Source organism: Triticum aestivum, chromosome 2A (assembly GCF_018294505.1).
Source record: "Triticum aestivum cultivar Chinese Spring chromosome 2A, IWGSC CS RefSeq v2.1, whole genome shotgun sequence".
NCBI classification, from domain to species: domain Eukaryota; kingdom Viridiplantae; phylum Streptophyta; class Magnoliopsida; order Poales; family Poaceae; genus Triticum; species Triticum aestivum.
In genome coordinates, this window is record NC_057797.1 from 777,193,878 (window position 1) to 777,214,549 (window position 20,672).

Below are 20,672 nucleotides of genomic sequence, written 5' to 3' on the forward strand. Positions count from 1 at the left end.
AGTATGCACCATTACTATAGTTTCTTAGTAAGCTGTTTTTTAGTCCCACCTCGCGAAGAGAGAGGGACTAGGAGCGGTTTATAAGCCCTGAGCGCAGAGACGATGAAGAAGAGGCTCAATGGTCACGTTGCTTAGCTTCAAGCCTTGAGGAATATGTGGTAGACTGCACGGAGCTATGTGCAGTGCAGTTTACACTGTTCCGAAAGGCTTGAAGCTAATTAACGAGCATTGCACCTCTTTTTTATTTTTAATAACTTATTCTGTTATGGCAAAAACTAGATGCACTTCGTGTACAAACTGGACAATCTCTTTCAAAGCATCAGGGCCGGTTTCAGACGAAAACTCATTTGTTACACCGGCATTTCATTTTTGGAAACTTTGGTTATAACTCCAAACTTTGAACCATCAAGTTTTAACCATGGTATATAAAAAAAATGAATAGAAGAAAATAAATAAAGCAGAAAAGAAAAAATAGCAGAAAAGAAATAAACTATAGCAGAAAATAAAAAATATATAAAAAAATTACTCAGAAATAAATAGAAGAAAATAAATATAGCAGAAAAGAAAAAAACTACTCAGAAATAAATAGAAGAAAAAATAAAGCAGAAAAGAAAAAACTATACAAAAAACTACTCACAAATAAATAGAATAAAATAAATACAACTGAAAAGAAAAAACTATACAAAAAACTACGCAGAAATAAAAAGAAGAAAATAAAGCAGAAAAGAAAAAACTATACAAAAAAAATTGGGGCGCTGCCCAGTGGGCCTGCTAGGCCACGGGCATGCAATTACAGGCCCTAAAGGCCCAACAGGCTCACAGGGCAGGGCGCAAAAGTTAGGCCCAGAAGCATGCTATATAGAGGAGTTCAAAGAGGCAGCTGCGGCTGGGTTTATAAACCAGTGCGGCCTCCATTCGCCTGGCGAGGTGGGACTAAACTTTGTGCACCGCGGGGTGGCAGCGCAAGGCCTTTAGTATCGGTTGGTGGCTTCAACCAGTACTAAAGGTCGTGCCTTTAGTACCGGTTGGTGGCTCCAACCGGTACTAAAGGGGTTCGTTTCCCGCCGCTTGGCCTGGCGAAAATAGGCCTTTAGTACCGGTTGGAGCCACGAACCGGTACTAAAGGCCCATCCTATATATATATCACTTACGAAAATTTCAGTTTTCATCCCGACTTCGTCTCCAACCGCGCGCGCCGCTCGATCCGCCCGTCATCCGTCGTTCGTCGTCGTCGCTGTCCCCCGCCGCCGCCCGTCGTCGTCGTCTCGCGCCGCTGCCCCGAACGCCACTGCCGTTTGTCGTCGTCGCCGCGGCGCCGCCCGGTACGTCTCCTCGCACCCGCGCGCCCCGGTCAGCGCCCCCGCCCTCACCTCGTACGCCTCCGCCCCCGCCCCGTACGCCGGCGCCCCCGCCCCCGCCCCCGCCCCGTACGCCGCTGCCCCCACCCCGTACACTGGCGCCCCCGCGGCGTACTACACATACACACACACACATATACGTAAGTATACATGCAGTACACACACATATACACACACATACACACACACATACACATTTTTTTACAAGTTGAACAATTAATATAATTAATATAATTAATATAACTAGTTTATTTTTAGTAAGAAAATAATCGAACTAGTTTATTTTGGTATATGAGATTTGAAGTAGTTGAATAATTAATATAACTAGTTTATTTTTAGTAAGAAAATAATCGAACTAGTTTTTTAGGTATATGAGATTTGAACTAGTTGAATAATTAATATAACTAGTTTATTTTTTGTAAAAAAATAATCTAACTAGTTTATTTAGGTATATGAGATTTGAACTAGTTGAATAATTAATATAACTAGTTTATTTTTAGTAAGAAAATAATCGAACTAGTTTATTTAGGTATATGAGATTTGAACTAGTTGAATAATTAATATAACTAGTTTATTTTTAGTAAGAAAATAATCTAACTAGTTTATTTAGGTATATGAGATTTGAACTAGTTGAATAATTAATATAACTAGTTTATTTTTAGTAAGAAAATAATCGAACTAGTTTATTTACGTATATGAGATTTGAACTAGTTGAATAATTAATATAACTAGTTTATTTTTAGTAAGAAAATAATCGAACTAGTTTATTTTTAGTAAGAAAATTTAGGTATCTGAGATTTGATGATCTAATTAAAATATTATTTGTTAATGAGTTTTTCTGTTTATTTAATTTTTTTATATATTTTTAGTTTATATAAATGTTAGATTAATGTCGAATGTTAGATGAATTAGATAGAAAAGTTAAATATATATTAATGTTAATTATTAGAGATGAATATAGTTAGATATATTAATGTCAAATGTTAGATGAATATATATTTGAATTAGCTAGATATTAATTAATGTTAGATAGTAATAAGTGTTTAAAGTTTCACCTATATGAACATAGGAAATGTCATCTGACGACGAAAAAGATTTCATTATGTGCGAACACTGTGAAGACCAGCGCGGCCTGTGTGACAGAAATTTCCTTGTTGATGGTAGGCGCTTCAGCATCAAGCTGGATGAGACATTCGAAGTGGATACAGTAAGTCACAACGACAATTATTTTTTGAATGCAAAACTTATAATTTTAAATTATAATTTTAAAGTATGACTTATGCTTCATTTGCTTCAACTTATAATTTTAAATTTTCACTATTCTACAAGCGCATCCCCTGCCATGCAAGAATTTTTGTCTTGGATAAGATAGGTTTTAGTGCTATAGATGATATGAAGGTAAAGAGAGTTTACTTGAAGACCGAGCATGGGTATACGTTCAACATCAAATTATACAATGGAGACACATACACCCATTTTGAATGCAAAACTTGGCAAGCACTATGCAAGGCTTATGAATTTGAGCCTGATATGGTTATCACCTTTGATATTCGTCCGGAAGATGATATTGAAGGTAATAGAGACATCCGGGTCGATGTGCAAACGCCTCCAGTTCTACCATTATGTGAGTTTTTCTCAACCATACATGCATATGTTTATGTCTTTGATATTGTTTATGTTGGGGAACGTTGCAGAAAACAAAAAATTTCGTACGGTTTCACCAAGATCCATCTATGAGTTCATCTAGCAACGAGTGATTGGATTGCATCTACATACCTTTGTAGATCACGCGCGGAAGTGTTCAAAGAACGGGGATGAGGAAGTCGTACTCGACGTGATCCAAATCACCGGAGATCCTAGCGCCGAACGGACGCACCTCCGCGTTCAACACACGTACGGTCAGCATAACGTCTCCTCCTTCTTGATCCAGCAAGGGGGAAGGAGAGGTTGATGAAGATCCAGCAGCACGACGGCGTGGTGGTGGATGCAGGGCGTCACAGTAGCAGGGCTTCGCCGTATACTACGAGAGAGAGAGGTGTAGCAGGGGAGAGGGAGGCGCCAAAGGCTCAAGGTCTCGCTGCCCCCTCCCTCCCCCACTTTATATAGGCTCCCCTAGGGGGGCGCCGACCCTAGGAGATGGGATCTCCTAGGGGGGCGGCGGCCAGGGCTGGAGTAGCCCCCAAGGCAAGGTGGGGCGCCCCCCCACCCCTAGGGTTCCAACCCTAGGCGCATGGGGTGGGCCTAGGGGGGCACACCAGCCCATAATGGGCTGGTTCCCCTCCCCACTTTGGCCCATGGGGCCCTTCGGGATGGGTGGCCCCACCCGGTGGACCCCCGGGACCCTTCCGGTGGTCCCGGTACAATACCGGTGACCCCGAAAGTCTCCTGATGGCCGAAACTGCACTTCCTATATATAATTCTTCACCTCCAGACCATTCCGAAACTCCTCGTGATGTCCAGGATCTCATCTGGGACTCCGAGCAACTTTCGGGTTACTACATATTCATATCTCTACAACCCTAACGTCACCGAACTTTAAGTGTGTAGACCCTACGGGTTCGGGAGACATGTAGACATGACCGAGATTGCTCTCCGGTCAATAACCAACAGTGGGATCTGGATACCCATGTTGGCTCCCACATGCTCCTCGATGATCTCATCGGATGAACCTTGATGTCGAGGATTCAAGCAACCCCGTATACAATTCCCTTTGTCAATCGGTATGTTACTTGCCCGAGATTCGATCATCGGTATCCCAATACCTCGTTCAATCTCGTTACCGGCAAGTCACTTTACTCGTACCGTAATGCATGATCCCGTGACCAGACACTTGGTCACTTTGAGCTCATAATGATGATGCATTACCGAGTGGGCCCAATGATACCTCTCCGTCATACGGAGTGATAAATCCCAATCTTGATCCGTGTCAACCCAACAGACATTTTCGGAGATACCCGCAGTATACCTTTATAGTCACCCAGTTACGTTGTAACGTTTTGTTATACCCAAAGCACTCCTACGGTATCCAGGAGTTACACGATCTCATTGTCTAAGGAAAGGATACTTGACATTGGAAAAACTCTAGCAAACGAACTATACGATCTTATGCTATGTTTAGGATTGGGTCTTGTCCATCACATCATTCTCCTAATGATGTGATCTCGTTATCAATGACATCCAATGTCCATAGTCAGGAAACCATGACTATCAGTTGATCAACGAGCTAGTCAACTAGAGGCTTACTAGGGACATGTTGGTGTCTATTATTCACACATGTATTACGATTTCCAGATAACACAATTATAGCATGAATAAAGACAATTATCATGAATAAGGAAATATAATAATAATGCTTTTATTATTGCCTCTAGGGCATATTTCCAACAGTCTCCCACTTGCACTAGAGTCAATAATCTAGTTACATTGTGATGAATCGAACACCCATGGAATTCTGGTGTTGATCATGTTTTGCTCTAGGGAGAGGTTTAGTCAACGGATCTACTACATTCAGGTCCGTATGTACTTTACAAATATCTATGTCTCCATCTTGAACATTTTCACGAATGGAGTTGAAGTGACGCTTGATGTGCCTTGTCTTCTTGTGAAACCTGGGCTCCTTGGCAAGTGCAATAGCTCCAGTGTTGTCACAGAAGAGCTTGATCGTCCCCGACGCATTGGGTATGACTCCTAGGTCGGTGATGAACTCCTTCACCCAAATTGCTTCATGTGCTGCCTCCGAGGCTGCCATGTACTCCGCTTCACATGTAGATCCCGCCACGACGCTCTGCTTGCAACTCCACCAGCTTACTGCCCCACCATTCAAAATATACACATATCCGATTTGTGACTTAGAGTCATCCAGATCTGTGTCGAAGCTAGCGTCGACGTAACCCTTTACGACGAGCTCTTCGTCACCTCCATAAACAATAAACATTTCCTTAGTCCTTTTCAGGTACTTCAGGATATTCTTGACCGTTGTCCAGTGTTCCTTGCCGGGATTACTTTGGTACCTTCCTACCAAACTTACGGCAAGGTTTACATCAGGTCTGGTACACAGCATGGCATACATAATAGAACCTATGGCTGAGGCATAGGGGATGACACTCATCTCTTCTATATCTTCTGCCGTGGTCGGACATTGAGCTGAGCTCAATTTCACACCTTGTAACACAGGTAAGAACCCCTTCTTAGACTGATCCATATTGAACTTCTTCAATATCTTATCAAGGTATGTGCTTTGTGAAAGACCTATGAGGCGTCTTGATCTATCTCTATAGATCTTGATGCCTAATATATATGCAGCTTCTCCAAGGTCCTTCATTGAAAAACTCTTATTCAAGTAGGCCTTAATGTTGTCCAAGAGTTCTATATCATTTCCCATCAAAAGTATGTCATCTACATATAATATGAGAAATGCTACAGAGCTCCCACTCACTTTCTTGTAAACGCAGGCTTCTCCATAAGTCTACGTAAACCCAAACGCCTTGATCATCTCATCAAAGCGAATATTCCAACTCCGAGATGCTTGCACCAGCCCATAAATCGAGCGTTGGAGCTTGCACACCTTGTTAGCATTCTTAGGATCGACAAAACCTTCCGGCTGCATCATATACAATTCTTCCTTAAGGAAACCATTAAGGAATGCCGTTTTGACGTCCATTTGCCATATCTCATAATCGTAGAATGCGACAATTGCTAACATGATTTGGACGGACTTTAGCTTCGCTACCGGTGAGAAAGTCTCATTGTAGTCAACCCCTTGAACTTGCCGATAACCCTTAGCGACAAGCCGAGCTTTATAGATGGTCACATTACCATCCACGTTTGTCTTCTTCTTAAAGATCCATTTATTTTCTATGGCTCGCCGCTCATCGGGCAAGTCAGTCAAAGTCCATACTTCGTTTTCATACGTGGATCCTATCTCGGATTTCATGGCTTCTAGCCATTTGTCGGAATCCGGGCCCGCCATCGCTTCTTCATAGTTCGAAGGTTCACCGTTGTCTAACAACATGATTTCCAAGACAGGGTTGCCGTACCACTTTGGTGCGGAACGTGTCCTTGTGGACCTACGAATTTCAGTAGGAGCTTGATCAGAAGTATCTTGGTCATCATTAACTTCCCCTCTAGTCGGTGCAGGCACCTCAGGAACATTTTCTTGAGTTGCGCCTTTTTCCGGTTCAAGAGGTAATACTTCATCAAGTTCTACTTTCCTCCCACTTACTTCTTTCGAGAGAAACTCTTTCTCTAGAAAGGATCCATTCTTGGCAACAAAGATCTTGCCTTCAGATCTGAGGTAGAAGGTATACCCAATAGTTTCTTTAGGGTATCCTATGAAGACGCATTTTTCCGACTTGGGTTCGAGCTTTTCAGGTTGAAGTTTCTTGACATAAGCATCGCATCCCCAAACTTTTAGAAACGACAGCTTAGGTTTCTTCCCAAACCATAATTCATACAGTGTCGTCTCAACGGATTTCGACGGAGCCCTATTTAAAGTGAATGCGGCAGTCTCTAAAGCATGGCCCCAAAAAGATAACGGTAAATCGGTAAGAGACATCATAGATCTCACCATATCTAATAGAGTGCGATTACAATGTTTGGACACACCATTACGCTGAGGTGTTCCAGGCGGCGTGAGTTGTGAAACTATTCCACATTTTCTTAAGGGTGTGCCAAATTCGTGACTCAAGTATTCTCCATGATCTGATCGCAAAAACTTGATTTTTCTGTCACGTTGATTCTCAACCTCACTCTGAAATTCCTTGAACTTTTCAAAGGTTTCAGACTTGTGTTTCATTAAGTAGACATACCCATATCTACTCAAGTCATCAATGAGGGTGAGAACATAACGATAGCCACCGCGAGCCTCAACGCTCATTGGACCGCACACATCAGTATGTATGATTTCCAATAAGTTGGTTGCTCGCTCCATTGTTCCTGAGAAAGGAGTCTTGGTCATTTTACCCATGAGGCATGGTTCGCACGTGTCAAATGATTCATAATCAAGAGACTCTAAAAGTCCATCTGCATGGAGCTTCTTCATGCGTTTGACACCTATGTGACCAAGGCGGCAGTGCCACAAGTATGTGGGACTATTATTATCAACCTTACATCTTTTGGTATTCACACTATGAACATGTGTAGCATTACGCTCGAGATTCATTAAGAATAAACCATTCACCATCGGAGCATGACCATAAAACATATCTCTCATATAAATAGAACAACCATTATTCTCGGATTTAAATGAGTAGCCATCTCGTATTAAACGAGATCCAGATACAATGTTCATGCTCAAACTTGGCACTAAATAACAATTATTGAGGTTCAAAACTAATCTCGTAGGTAAATGTAGAGGCAGCGTGCCGACGGCGATCACATCGACCTTGGAACCATTCCCGACGCGCATCGTCACCTCGTCCTTCGCCAGTCTCCGCTTATTCCGAAGCTCCTGCTTTGAGTTACAAATGTGAGCAACTGCACCGGTATCAAATACCCAGGAGCTACTACGAGTACTGGTAAGGTACACATCAATTACATGTATATCACATATACCTTTCGTTTTGCCGGCCTTCTTGTCCGCTAAGTATTTGGGGCAGTTCCGCTTCCAGTGACCACTTTCCTTGCAATAAAAGCACTCAGTCTCGGGCTTGGGTCCATTCTTTGGCTTCTTCCCGGCAGCTTGCTTGCCGGGCGCGGCAACTCCCTTGCCGTCCTTCTTGAAGTTCTTTTTACCCTTGCCCTTCTGGAACTTAGTGGTTTTATTGACCATCAACACTTGATGTTCCTTCTTGACTTCTACCTCTGCTGATTTCAGCATAGCAAATACTTCAGGAATGGTCTTTTCCATCCCCTGCATATTGAAGTTCATCACAAAGCTCTTGTAGCTCGGTGGAAACGACTGAAGGATTCTGTCAATGACCGCGTCATCCAGGAGATTAACTCCCAGCTGAGTCAAGCGGTTATGCAACCCAGACATAGTGAGTATGTGCTCACTGACAGAACTGTTTTCCTCCATCTTACAGCTGAAGAACTTGTCGGAGACTTGATATCTCTCGACCCGGGCATGAGCTTGGAAAACCATTTTCAGCTCTTCGAACATCTCATATGCTCCGTGTCTCTCAAAACATTTTTGGAGCCCCAGCTCTAAGCTGTAAAGCATGCCGCACTGAACGAGGGAGTAGTCATCGGTACGTGCCTGCCAAGCGTTCATAACGTCTTGTTCTGCAGGGAGAACAGGTGCGTCACCCAGCGGTGCTTGTAGGACATAATCTTTCTTGGCAGCTATGAGGATGATCCTCAGGTTCTGGACCCAGTCCGTGTAGTTGCTGCCATCGTCTTTCAGCTTGGTTTTCTCTAGGAACGCGTTGAAGTTGAGGACTACGTTGGCCATTTGATCTACAAGACATATTGTAAATATTTTAGACTAAGTTCATGATAATTAAGTTCATCTAATCAAATTATTCAATGAACTCCCAATTAGATAGACATCCCTCTTGTTATCTAAGTATAACATGATCTGAGTTAACTAGGCCGTGTCTGATCATCACGTGAGACGGACTAGTCAACATAGGTGAACATCTTCATGTTGATCGTATCTTCTATACGACTCATGCTCAATCTTTCGGTCTTCTGTGTTCCGAGGCCATGTCTGTACATGCTAGGCTCGTCAAGTCAACCTAAGTGTTTGCATGTGTAAATCTGTCTTACACCCGTTGTATGTGAACGTTAGAATCTATCACACCTGATCATCACGTGGTGCTTCGAAACAACAAACTGTCGCAATGGTGCACAGTTAGGGGGAACACTTTCTTGAAATTATTATGAGGGATCATCTTATTTACTACCGTCGTTCTAAGTAAACAAGATGCAAGAACATGATAAACATCACATGCAATCAAATAATAAAAGTGACATGATATGGACAATATCACATAGCTCCTTTGATCTCCATCTTGGGGCTCCATGATCATCTTGTCACAGGCATGACACCATGATCTCCATAATCATGATCTCCATCATCGTGTCTCCATGAAGTTGCTCGCCAACTATTACTTCTACTACTATGGCTAACGCGTTTAGCAATAAAGTAAAGTAATTTACATGGCGTTTCTCAATGACACGCAGGTCATATAAAAAATAAAGACAACTCCTATGGCTCCTGTCGGTTGTCATACTCATCGACATGCAAGTCGTGATTCCTATTACAATAGCATGAACATCTCATACATCACATATATATAATTCATCATTCATCACAACTTTGGCCATATCACATCACAAAACACTTGCTGCAAAAACAAGTTAGACGTCCTCTAATTGTTGTTGCAAGTTTTACGTGGCTGCAATAGGGTTCTAGCAAGAACGTTTTCTCACCTACGTAAAAGCCACAACGTGATTTGTCAACTTCTATTTACCCTTCATAAGGACCCTTTTCATTGAATCCGCTCCAACTAAAGTGGGAGAGAAAGACACCCGGCAGCCACCTTATGCAACTAGTGCATGTTAGTCGGTGGAACCGATCTCACGTAAGCGTACGTGTAATGTTGGTCCGGGCCGCTTCATCCCACAACACCGTTGAAGCAAGATAAGACTAGTAGCGGCAAGAAAGTTGACAACATCTACGCCCACAACAAATCGTGTTCTACTCGCGCAAGAAGAACTACACATAGACCTAGCTCTGATACCACTGTTGGGGAACGTTGCAGAAAACAAAAAAATTCCTACGGTTTCACCAAGATCCATCTATGAGTTCATCTAGCAACGAGTGATTGGATTGAATCTACATACCTTTGTAGATCACGCGCGGAAGCGTTCAAAGAACGGGGATGAGGAAGTCGTACTCGACGTGATCCAAATCACCGGAGATCCTAGCGCCGAACGGACGGCACCTCCGCGTTCAACACATGTACGGTCAGCGTAATGTCTCCTCCTTCTTGATCCAGCAAGGGGGAAGGAGAGGTTGATGAAGATCCAGCAGCACGACGGCGTGGTGGTGGATGCAGGGTGTCACAGTAGCAGGGCTTCGCCGTATACTACGAGAGAGAGAGGTGTAGCAGGGGAGAGGGAGGCGCCAAAGGCTCAAGGTCTCGCTGCCCCCTCCCTCCCCCCCTTTATATAGGCTCCCCTAGGGGGGGCGTCGGCCCTAGGAGATGGGATCTCCTAGGGGGGCGGCGGCCAGGGCTGGAGTAGCCCCCAAGGGAAGGTGGGGCGCCCCCCCCCCCACCCCTAGGGTTCCAACCCTAGGCGCATGGGGTGGGCCTAGGGGGGCGCACCAGCCCACAATGGGCTGGTTCCCCTCCCCACTTTGGCCCATGGGGCCCTCCGGGATGGGTGGCCCCACCCGGTGGACCCCCGGGACCCTTCCGGTGGTCCCGGTACAATATCGGTGACCCCGAAACTCTCCCGATGGCCGAAACTGCACTTCCTATATATAATTCTTCACCTCTGGACCATTCCGGAACTCCTCGTGACGTCCAGGATCTCATCCGGGACTCTGAGCAACTTTCGGGTTACTGCATATTCATATCTCTACAACCCTAGCGTCACCGAACCTTAAGTGTGTAGACCCTACGGGTTCGGGAGACATGTAGACATGACCGAGATTGCTCTCCGGTCAATAACCAACAGTGGGATCTGGATACCCATGTTGGCTCCCACATGCTCCTCGATGATCTCATCGGATGAACCATGATGTCGAGGATTCAAGCAACCCCGTATACAATTCCCTTTGTCAATCGGTATGTTACTTGCCCGAGATTCGATCGTCGGTATCCCAATACCTCGTTCAATCTCGTTACCGGCAAGTCACTTTACTCGTACCGTAATGCATGATCCCGTGACCAGACACTTGGTCACTTTGAGCTCATAATGATGATGCATTACCGAGTGGGCCCAGTGATACCTCTCCGTCATACGGAGTGACAAATCCCAATCTTGACCCGTGTCAACCCAACAGACATTTTTGGAGATACCCGCAGTATACCTTTATAGTCACCCAGTTATGTTGTGACGTTTGGTATACCCAAAGCACTCCTACGGTATTCGGGAGTTACACGATCTCATGGTCTAAGGAAAGGATACTTGACATTGGAAAAACTCTAGCAAACGAACCATACGATCTTACGCTATGTTTAGGATTGGGTCTTGTCCATCACATCATTCTCCTAATGATGTGATCTCGTTATCAATGACATCCCATGTCCATAGTCAGGAAACCATGACTATCAGTTGATCAACGAGCTAGTCAACTAGAGGCTTACTAGGGACATGTTGGTGTCTATTATTCACACATGTATTACGATTTCCCGATAACACAATTATAGCATGAATAAAGACAATTATCATGAACAAGGAAATATAATAATAATGCTTTTATTATTGCCTCTAGGGCATATTTCCAACAGTTTATTCAAAAATAGTTGACAACTAATTTGTATTGTCAGCTTATTTTGGTTCAAGCAAACATGTCCGACGCTTGGTAGACAGGACCTGCTACTGCCCCGGGGCTGAACTAAACTGCGAGGAGATAAGTCATTATGTTTCTTGGCTTGAGGATCTTCATACTGTCAAGACAAATTTTCTTCCTGCACTTAGAAATGTTAGTACTCAAAACGTGCGACCAATAGTGATCGTATTGAACTACGGTCACATCTATAATGGAAAGATGGTAAGATTTTTACTATTTGTCCTTAGTGCATCTTTTGCATACATTATTTTTGAAGTTAAACTTTCATTGCTAAGTATATTAATTACTATACGATGTTCTTCATCAGGGACTACCGATGACAGTTGTGCCTCAGTGGATCGAGACAAAAGGTCGCATGTCAATGGTTAGCTTACAACCAAGATATCCTACATTGCACATGAGTGCATTCAGGATTTCTAAAAGCGAAGAATGCTTAATATTGAAAGATTGGAGCAAAATTGTTAACGATCGCAGAGAAGTACTAGGGGGCAGCAAGGATAAGTGCAACCCACGATTAGGAGACAGATTCATCTGCATGCTCCAGTATGATGAATCAGGAGAGCTATACATGTTCTATGCTGTTCTACCTGAGAGGGAGCGGCAGGAGTGATTTAGCTAGTTCATGCTCTTAGTACTTGTCCTATCATGTCTGTATTCTCGTCTTGAACTTAATTAATCTCAAATAGTGATTTGCTTGTGAACTCTTATAATATCATGACCATGTTGAACTCGATTATATCTTTGCTTCTGTTACAAGTGAATGTTTCTTCTTTAAGATAGTGTTGGTGGTGATTAGATAGCGGTAATGACTATGATGATTAAATAGTGGTAATTAATGACGACTACGATGATTTTTAGCTAGCTAGTATATATATATTGTTGTTGGTGATGATATGATGCAAGAGTTTATTTATTTATTAATATGTGATGATGACGATGAGTTATTATATATATCATTTATGAAAGAAACCGCAAATTAGTTTGAACTGGATGGATCCTAGCTATAAGTGATCAATTATATATATATATATATGCCATATCCATATCCATATCAAGTATAACAACTCATTATAACGTAAAACAATCCTAAATTAAATTGATAACACAAATTTAAAGGGAAAAAAATAAAACCAAAACCCACAAACATTTAGTACCGGTTGGTGTTACCAACCGGTACTAATGATCTACCGCACCCGTGGTCTGGCTCGTGCCACGTGGTGGCACTTTAGCGCCGGTTCGTGCTGAACCGGTACTAAAGGGGGGGGGTGCCTTTAGTGCCCACCCTTTAGTGCCGGTTGTGGAACCGGCACTAAAGGCCTTTACGAACCGGTGCTAAAGCCCAGTTCTGCACTAGTGTTCTAAGTATCGAGTTGTAATTGTTGAGTTGTAAGAAAAATAAAAGTGTGATGATCATCATTTTTAGAGCATTGTCCCAAGTGAGGAAAGAATGATGGAGACTATGATTCCCCCACAAGTCGGGGTGAGACTCCGGACAAAAAAATGAGAGAAAAAGAGAGAAGGGACAATGCTACTATCCTTTTACCACACTTGTGCTTCAAAGTAGCACCAAGATCTTCATGATAGAGAGTCTCCTATGTTGTCACTTTCATATACTAGTGGGAATTTTTCATTATAGAACTTGTCTTGTATATTCCAATGATGGGCTTCCTCAAAATGCCCTAGGTCTTCGTGAGCAAGTGAGTTGGATGCACACCCACTTAGTTTCTTTTGTTGAGCTTTCATATACTTATAGCTCTAGTGCATCCGTTGCATGGCAATCCCTACTCACTCACATTGATACCTATTAATGGGCATCTCCATAGCCCGTTGATACGCCTAGTTGATGTGAGACTATCTTCCCCTCTTTTTTCCTCTCCACAACCACCGTTCTATTCCACATATAGTGCTATATCCATGGCTCACGCTCATGTATTGCGTGAAAGTTGAAAAAGTTTTGAAAATGTTAAAGTATGAAACAATTGCTTGGCTTGTCATCGGGGTTGTGCATGATTTAAATACTTTGTGTGGTGAAGATGGAGCATAGACAGACTATATGAATTTGTAGGGATAACTTTCTTTGGCCATGTTATTTTGAGAAGACATAATTGCTTTGTTAGTATGCTTGATGTATTATTATTTTTATGTCAATATAAATTTTTGTCTTGAATCTTTCGAATCTGAATATTCATACCACAATTAAGAAGTTTTACATTGAAATTATGCCAAGTAACACTCCGCATCAAAAATTCTCTTTTTATCATTTACCTACTCGAGGATGAGCAGGAATTAAGCTTGGGGATGCCTGATACGTCTCCAATGTATCTATAATTTTTGATTGCTCCATGCTATATTATCTACTGTTTTGGACTATATTGGGCTTTATTTTCCACTTTTATATTATTTTTGGGACTAACCTATTAACCGGAAGCCCAGCCCAGAATTGCTGTTTTTTGCCTATTTCAGTGTTTCGGAGAAACATAATATCAAATGGAGTCCAAACGGAATAAAATCTTCGGGAATGTGATTCTCTCACCAAACGTGATCCAAAGGAATTGGACCCTACGCCAAGGCATCGAAGAGGCGGTCACGAGGGTGGGGGGCGCGCCCCCTGCCTCGTGGGCCCCTCGAAGCTCCACCGACGTACTCCTTCCTCCTATATATACCTCGTACCCCCAAACGATCAGAACAGGAGCCAAAAACCTAATTCCACCGCCGCAACCTTATGTATCCACGAGATCCCATCTTGGGGCCTGTTCCGGAGCTTCGCCGGAGAGGGTCGTCATCACGGAGGGCTTCTGCATCATCATAGCCTCTCCGATGAAGTGTGAGTAGTTTATCTCAGACCTTCGGGTCCATAGTTAGTAGCTAGATGGCTTCTTCTCTCTTTTTGGATCTCAATACAAAGTTCTCCCCCTCTCTTGTGGAGATCTATTCGATGTAATCTTCTTTTTGCGGTGTATTTGTTGAGACCGATGAATTGTGGGTTTATGATCAAGTCTATCTTTGAATAATATTTGAATCTTCTCTGAATTCTTTTATGTATGATTGGTTATCTTTGCAAGTCTCTTCGAATTATCAGTTTGGTTTGGCCTACTAGATTGGTTCTTCGTGCCATGGGAGAAGTGCTTAGCTTTGGGTTCGATCTTGCGGTGTCCTTTCCTTGTGACAAAAGGGGCAGCAAGGCACGTATTGCATCGTTGCCATCGAGGATAACAAGATGGGGTTTATTTCATATTGCATGAATTTATCTCTCTACATCATGTCATCTTGCTTAAAGCGTTACTCTATTTCTAACTTAACACTCTAGATGCATGCTGGATAGCGGTCGATGAGTGGAGTAATAGTAGTAGATGCAGAAACGTTTCGGCCTACTTGTCACGGATGTTATGCCTATATACATGATCGTACCCTAGATATTCTCATAATTATGCTCAATTCTGTCAATTGCTCAACAGTAATTTGTTCACCCACCGTAGAATACTTATGCTCTTGAGAGAAGCCACTAGTGAAACCTATGGCCCCCGGGTCTATTCTCATCATATCAATCTACATCACTTTAATCTTGCTTTGCTTTTTTACTTTGCTTTTTTACTTTGCTTTTTTACTTTGCTTTTTTACTTTGCTTTTTTACTTTTCACTTTTCATCTCTATACCAAAAATACCAAAAACATTATCTATAAGTTCTCACTCTCGTAAGTGACCATGAAGGGATTGACAACCCCTAATCGCGTTGGTTGCGAGTTGCTATCGATTTGTGCAGGCACGAGGGACTTGAGCGTGGCCTCCTACTGGATTGATACCTTGGTTCTCAAAAACTGAGGGAAATACTTACGCTACTCTGCTGCATCATCCTCTCCCCTTCGGGGAAAACCAACGCAAGATCAAGAGGTAGCATGGACACACTCTCCCCTTCTTGTTGTTATGCATCTTCTAGATAGATCTTGCGTGATCGTAGGAAACTTTTTGAAATTGCAGGCTACGGTTCCCAACATAGGCATCTGAGCCAGGTCTGTGCGTAGATGATATGCACGAGTAGAACACAAAGAGTTGTGGGCGATTATAGTCATACTGCTTACCACCAACGTCTTATTTTGATTCGGCGGTAGTGTTGGATGAAGCGGCCTGGAGCAACATTACATGACCACGTTCATGAGACCGGTTCTAAACGTGCTTTAGCACATAGGTGGCTAGCGGGTGTCTGTTTCTCCAACTTTAGTTGAATCCAATTTGACTACGACCGGTCCTTGTTGAATGTTAAAATAGCACACTTGACGAAAAATCGTTGTGGTTTTGATGAGTAGGTAAGAACGGTTCTTGCTAGAAGCCCGTAGCAGCCACGTAAAACTTGCAACAACAAAGTAGAGGACGTCTAACTTGTTTTTGCAGGGCATGCTATGATGTGATATGGTCAAGGCGTGATTAGATGATCATGTTTTGTAGAAGTTATCGGCAACTGGCAGAAGCCTTATGGTTGCCGCTTTATTGTATGAAATGCAATCGCCATGTAATTGCTTTACTTTATCACTATGTGGTAGCGATAGTTGTAGAAGCAATAGTTGGCGAGACGACAACGGCGCTATGATGGAGATCAAGGTGTCAAGCCGGTGACGATGGATATCATGATGTGCTTTGGAGATGGAGATCAAAGGCACAAGATGATGATTGCCATATCATGTCACATATTTTGATTGCATGTGATGTTTATCTTTTATGCATCTTATTTTGCTTAGTACGGCGGTAGCATTATAAGATGATCCCTCACTAAATTTCAAGGTATAAGTGTTATCCCTGAGTATGCACCATTGCTACAGTTTGTCGTGCCGAGACACCACGTGATGATCGGCTGTGATAAGCTCTACGTTCACATACAATGGGTGCAAGACAGTTTTGCACGTGCAGAATACTTGGGTTAAACTTGACGAGCCTAGCATATGTAGATATGGCCTCGGAACACTGGAGACCGAAAGGTCGAGCGTGAATCATATAGTAGATATGATCAACATAGAGATGTTCATCATTGAAAACTACTCCATCTCACGTGATGATCGAACATGGTTTAGTTGATTTGGATCACGTGATCATTTAGATGACTCGAGGGATGTCTATCTAAGTGGGAGTTCTTAAGTAATATGATTAATTGAACTTTAATTTATCATGAACTTAGTCCTGGTAGTATTTGCATATCTATGTTGTAGATCAATAGCTCGCGTATAGCTCCCCTGTTTTATTTTTGATATGTTCCTAGAGAAAACTAAGTTGAAAGATGATAGTAGCAATGATGCGGACTAGGTCCGTGATCTGAAGATTATCCTCATTGCTGCACAGAAGAATTATGTCCTTGATGCACCGCTAGGTGACAGACCTATTGCAGGAGCTGATGCAGACGTTATGAATGTTTGACAAGCTCGGTATGATGACTACTTGATAGTTTAGTGCGCCATACTTTACGGCTTAGAACCGGGACTTCAAAAACATTTTGAACGCCACAGAGCATATGAGATGTTTCAAGAGCTGAAATTGGTATTTCAGACTCATGCCCGTGTTAAGAGGTATGAGACCTCTGACAAGTACTTTGCCTACAAGATGGAGGAGAATAGCTCAGCTAGTGAGCATGTGCTCAGAATGTCTTAGTACTACAATCACTTGAATCAAGTGGGAGTTAATCTTCCAGATAAGATAGTGATTGACAGAGTTCTCTAGTCACTATCATAAAGTTACTAGAACTTCATGATGAACTATAATATGCAAGGGATAACGGAAACGATTCACAAGCTCTTCGCAAAAATCGATGAAGGTAGAAAGCAAGAAAAATCATCAAGTGTTGATGGTTGACAAGACCAATAGTTTCAAGTAAAAGGGCAAGGGAAAGAAAGGGGACTTAAAGAGGAATGGCAAGCAAGTTGCCACTCCCGTGAAGAAGCCCAAAGCTAGACCTAAGCCTGAAACTGAGTGCTTCTACTGCAAAGGAATGGTCACTGGAAGCGGAACTACCCCAAATACTTAGCAGATAAGAAGGATTGCAAAGTGAACAAAAGTATATTTGATATACATGTTATTTATGTGTACTTTACTAGTGTTCATAGTAACCCCAGGGTATTTGATACTGGTTCAATTGCTAAGATTAGTAACTCGAAAAAGGAGTTGCAAAATGAACAGAGACTAGTTTAGGGCGAGGTGACGATGTGTGTTCGAAGTGATTCCAAGGTTGATAAGATCATCATCGCACACTCCCTCTACCTTCGGGATTAGTGTTGGACCTAAATAGATGTTATTTGGTGTTTGCGTTGAGCATGAAAATGATTGGATCACGTTAATTGCAATACGATTATTCATTTAAGTCAGAGAATAATTATTGTTCTGTTTACATGAATAAAACCTTCTATGGTCATACACTTAATATAAATGGTTTATTGATTCTCGATCGTAGTGATACACATATTCATAATATTGATGCCAAATGATGCAAAGTTGATAATGATAGTGCAACATACTTGTGGCATGATACGTCTCCGACATACTTGTGGCAGAAAAGGAATATCAAACGGAATCCAAACGGAATGAAAGCTTTGCGAGGATCGTTTTTGGAACAAACACAATCCAGGAGACTTGGAGTGGACGTCAAGGAAGCAACGAGGCGGTCATGAGGCAGGAGGGCGCGCCCAAGGGGGGTAGGCGCGCCCCCACCCTCGTGGGCCCCTCGTAGCTCCACCGACCTACTTCCTTCGCCTATATATACTCATATAACCTGAAAACATCTAGGGGCACCATGAAACCCTATTTCCACCGCTGCAACCTTCTGTACACGTGAGATCCCATCTTGGGGCCTTTTCTGGCACTCCGCCGGAGGGGGAATCGATCACGGAGGGCTTCTACATCAACACCATAGCCTCTCCGATGATGTGTGAGTAGTTTACCACAGACCTTCGGGTCCATAGTTATTAGCTAGATGGCTTCTTCTTTCTCTTTGGATCTCAATACAAAGTTCTCCTCGATCTTCTTGGAGATCTATTCGATGTAATACTTTTTGCGGTGTGTTTGTTGAGATCTGATGAATTGTGGGTTTATGATCAAGATTATCTATGAACAATATTTGGTTCTTCTCTGAATTCTTATATGCACGATTTGATATCTTTGCAAGTCTCTTCGAATTATCAGTTTGGTTTGGCCTACTAGATTGATCTTTCTTGCAATGGGAGAAGTGCTTAGCTTTGGGTTCAATCTTGCGGTGTCCTTTCCCAGTGACAGCAGGGGCAGCAAGGCACGTATTGTATTATTGTCATCGAGGAGAAAAATATGGGGTTTATATCATATTGCTTTAGTTTATCCCTCTACATAATGTCATCTTGCTTAATGCGTTACTCTGTTCTTATGAACTTAATACTCTAGATGCATGCTGGATAGCGGTCGATGTGTGGAGTAATAGTAGTAGATGCAAAATCGTTTCGGTTTACTTCTCACGGACGTGATGCCTATATACATGATCATGCCTAGATATTCTCATAACTATGCGCTTCTCTATCAATTGCTCGGCAGTAATTTGTTCACCCACCGTAATACATGCTATCTTTAGAGAAGCCACTAGTGAAACCTATGCCCCCCGGGTCTATTTTACATCATATTAGTTTCCCGTCAACTTGCCAATTTCTGTCGCCATTCTTTTATTTTGCAATCTTTACCTTTCAATCTATACAACAAAAATACCAAAAATATTGATCTTAGTGGCCGTGAAGGGATTGACAACCCCTTTATCGCGTTGGTGGCAAGGTTCTTACTTGTTTGTGCAGGTACTAAGGATTTGCATGTAGCTCCTACTGGATTGATACCTTGGTTCTGAAAAACTGAGGGAAATACTTACGCTGCTTTGCTGCATCACCCTTTCCTCTTCAAGGGAAAACCAACACATGCTCAAGAGGTAGCAAGAAGGATTTCTGGCGCCGTTGCCGGGGAGATCTACACACAAGTCAAGACATACCAAGTACCCATCACAAACTCTTATCCCTCGCATTACATTATTTGCCATTTGCCTCTCGTTTTCCTCTCCCCCACTTCTAAAACGATTTTCGAAAACCTTTCCCTTTGCCTCTGCCTTTTCTTCGTCTCTCTTCCGTTCGTATCTTTTCGCTTGCTTCTTGTGTGCTTGATTGTTGGATTGATTGCTTGTTACGATGGCTCAAGATAATACTAAATTATGTGACTTTTCCAATACCAACAACAATGATTTTATTAGCACCCCGATTGCTCCTATTACCGATGCTGAATCTTGTGAAATTAATGCTGCTCTGTTGAATCTTGTCATGAAAGATCAATTTCTGGCCCATCTAAACAACTTCGTTGATTTGTGTGATATGCAAAATAAGAAAGATGTGGATAATGATATTGTTAAATTGAAGTTCTTTTCGTTTTTGCTTAGAAATCGTGCTAAAACTTGGTTCTCTTCTTTGCCTAAAAATAGTATTGATTATTGGAATAAGTGCAAAGATGCTTTTATCTCTAAATATTTTCCTCCCGCTAAGATCATCTCTCTTAGAAACAATATTATGAATTTTAAGAAACTTGATCATGAGCATGTTGCACAAGCTTGGGAGAGGATGAAATTAATGGTACGTAATTGCCCTACACATGGTTTGAATTTATGGATGATTATACAAAAAAATTATGCTGGATTGAATTTTGCTTCTAGAAATCTTTTAGATTCGGCTGTGGGAGGCACTTTCATGGAAATCACTTTAGGAGAAGCTACTAAGCTCCTAGATAATATTATGGTTAATTATTCTCAATGGCACACCGAAAGATCCACTAGTAAAAAGGTTCATGCGATTGAAGAGATTAATGTTTTGAGTGGAAAGATG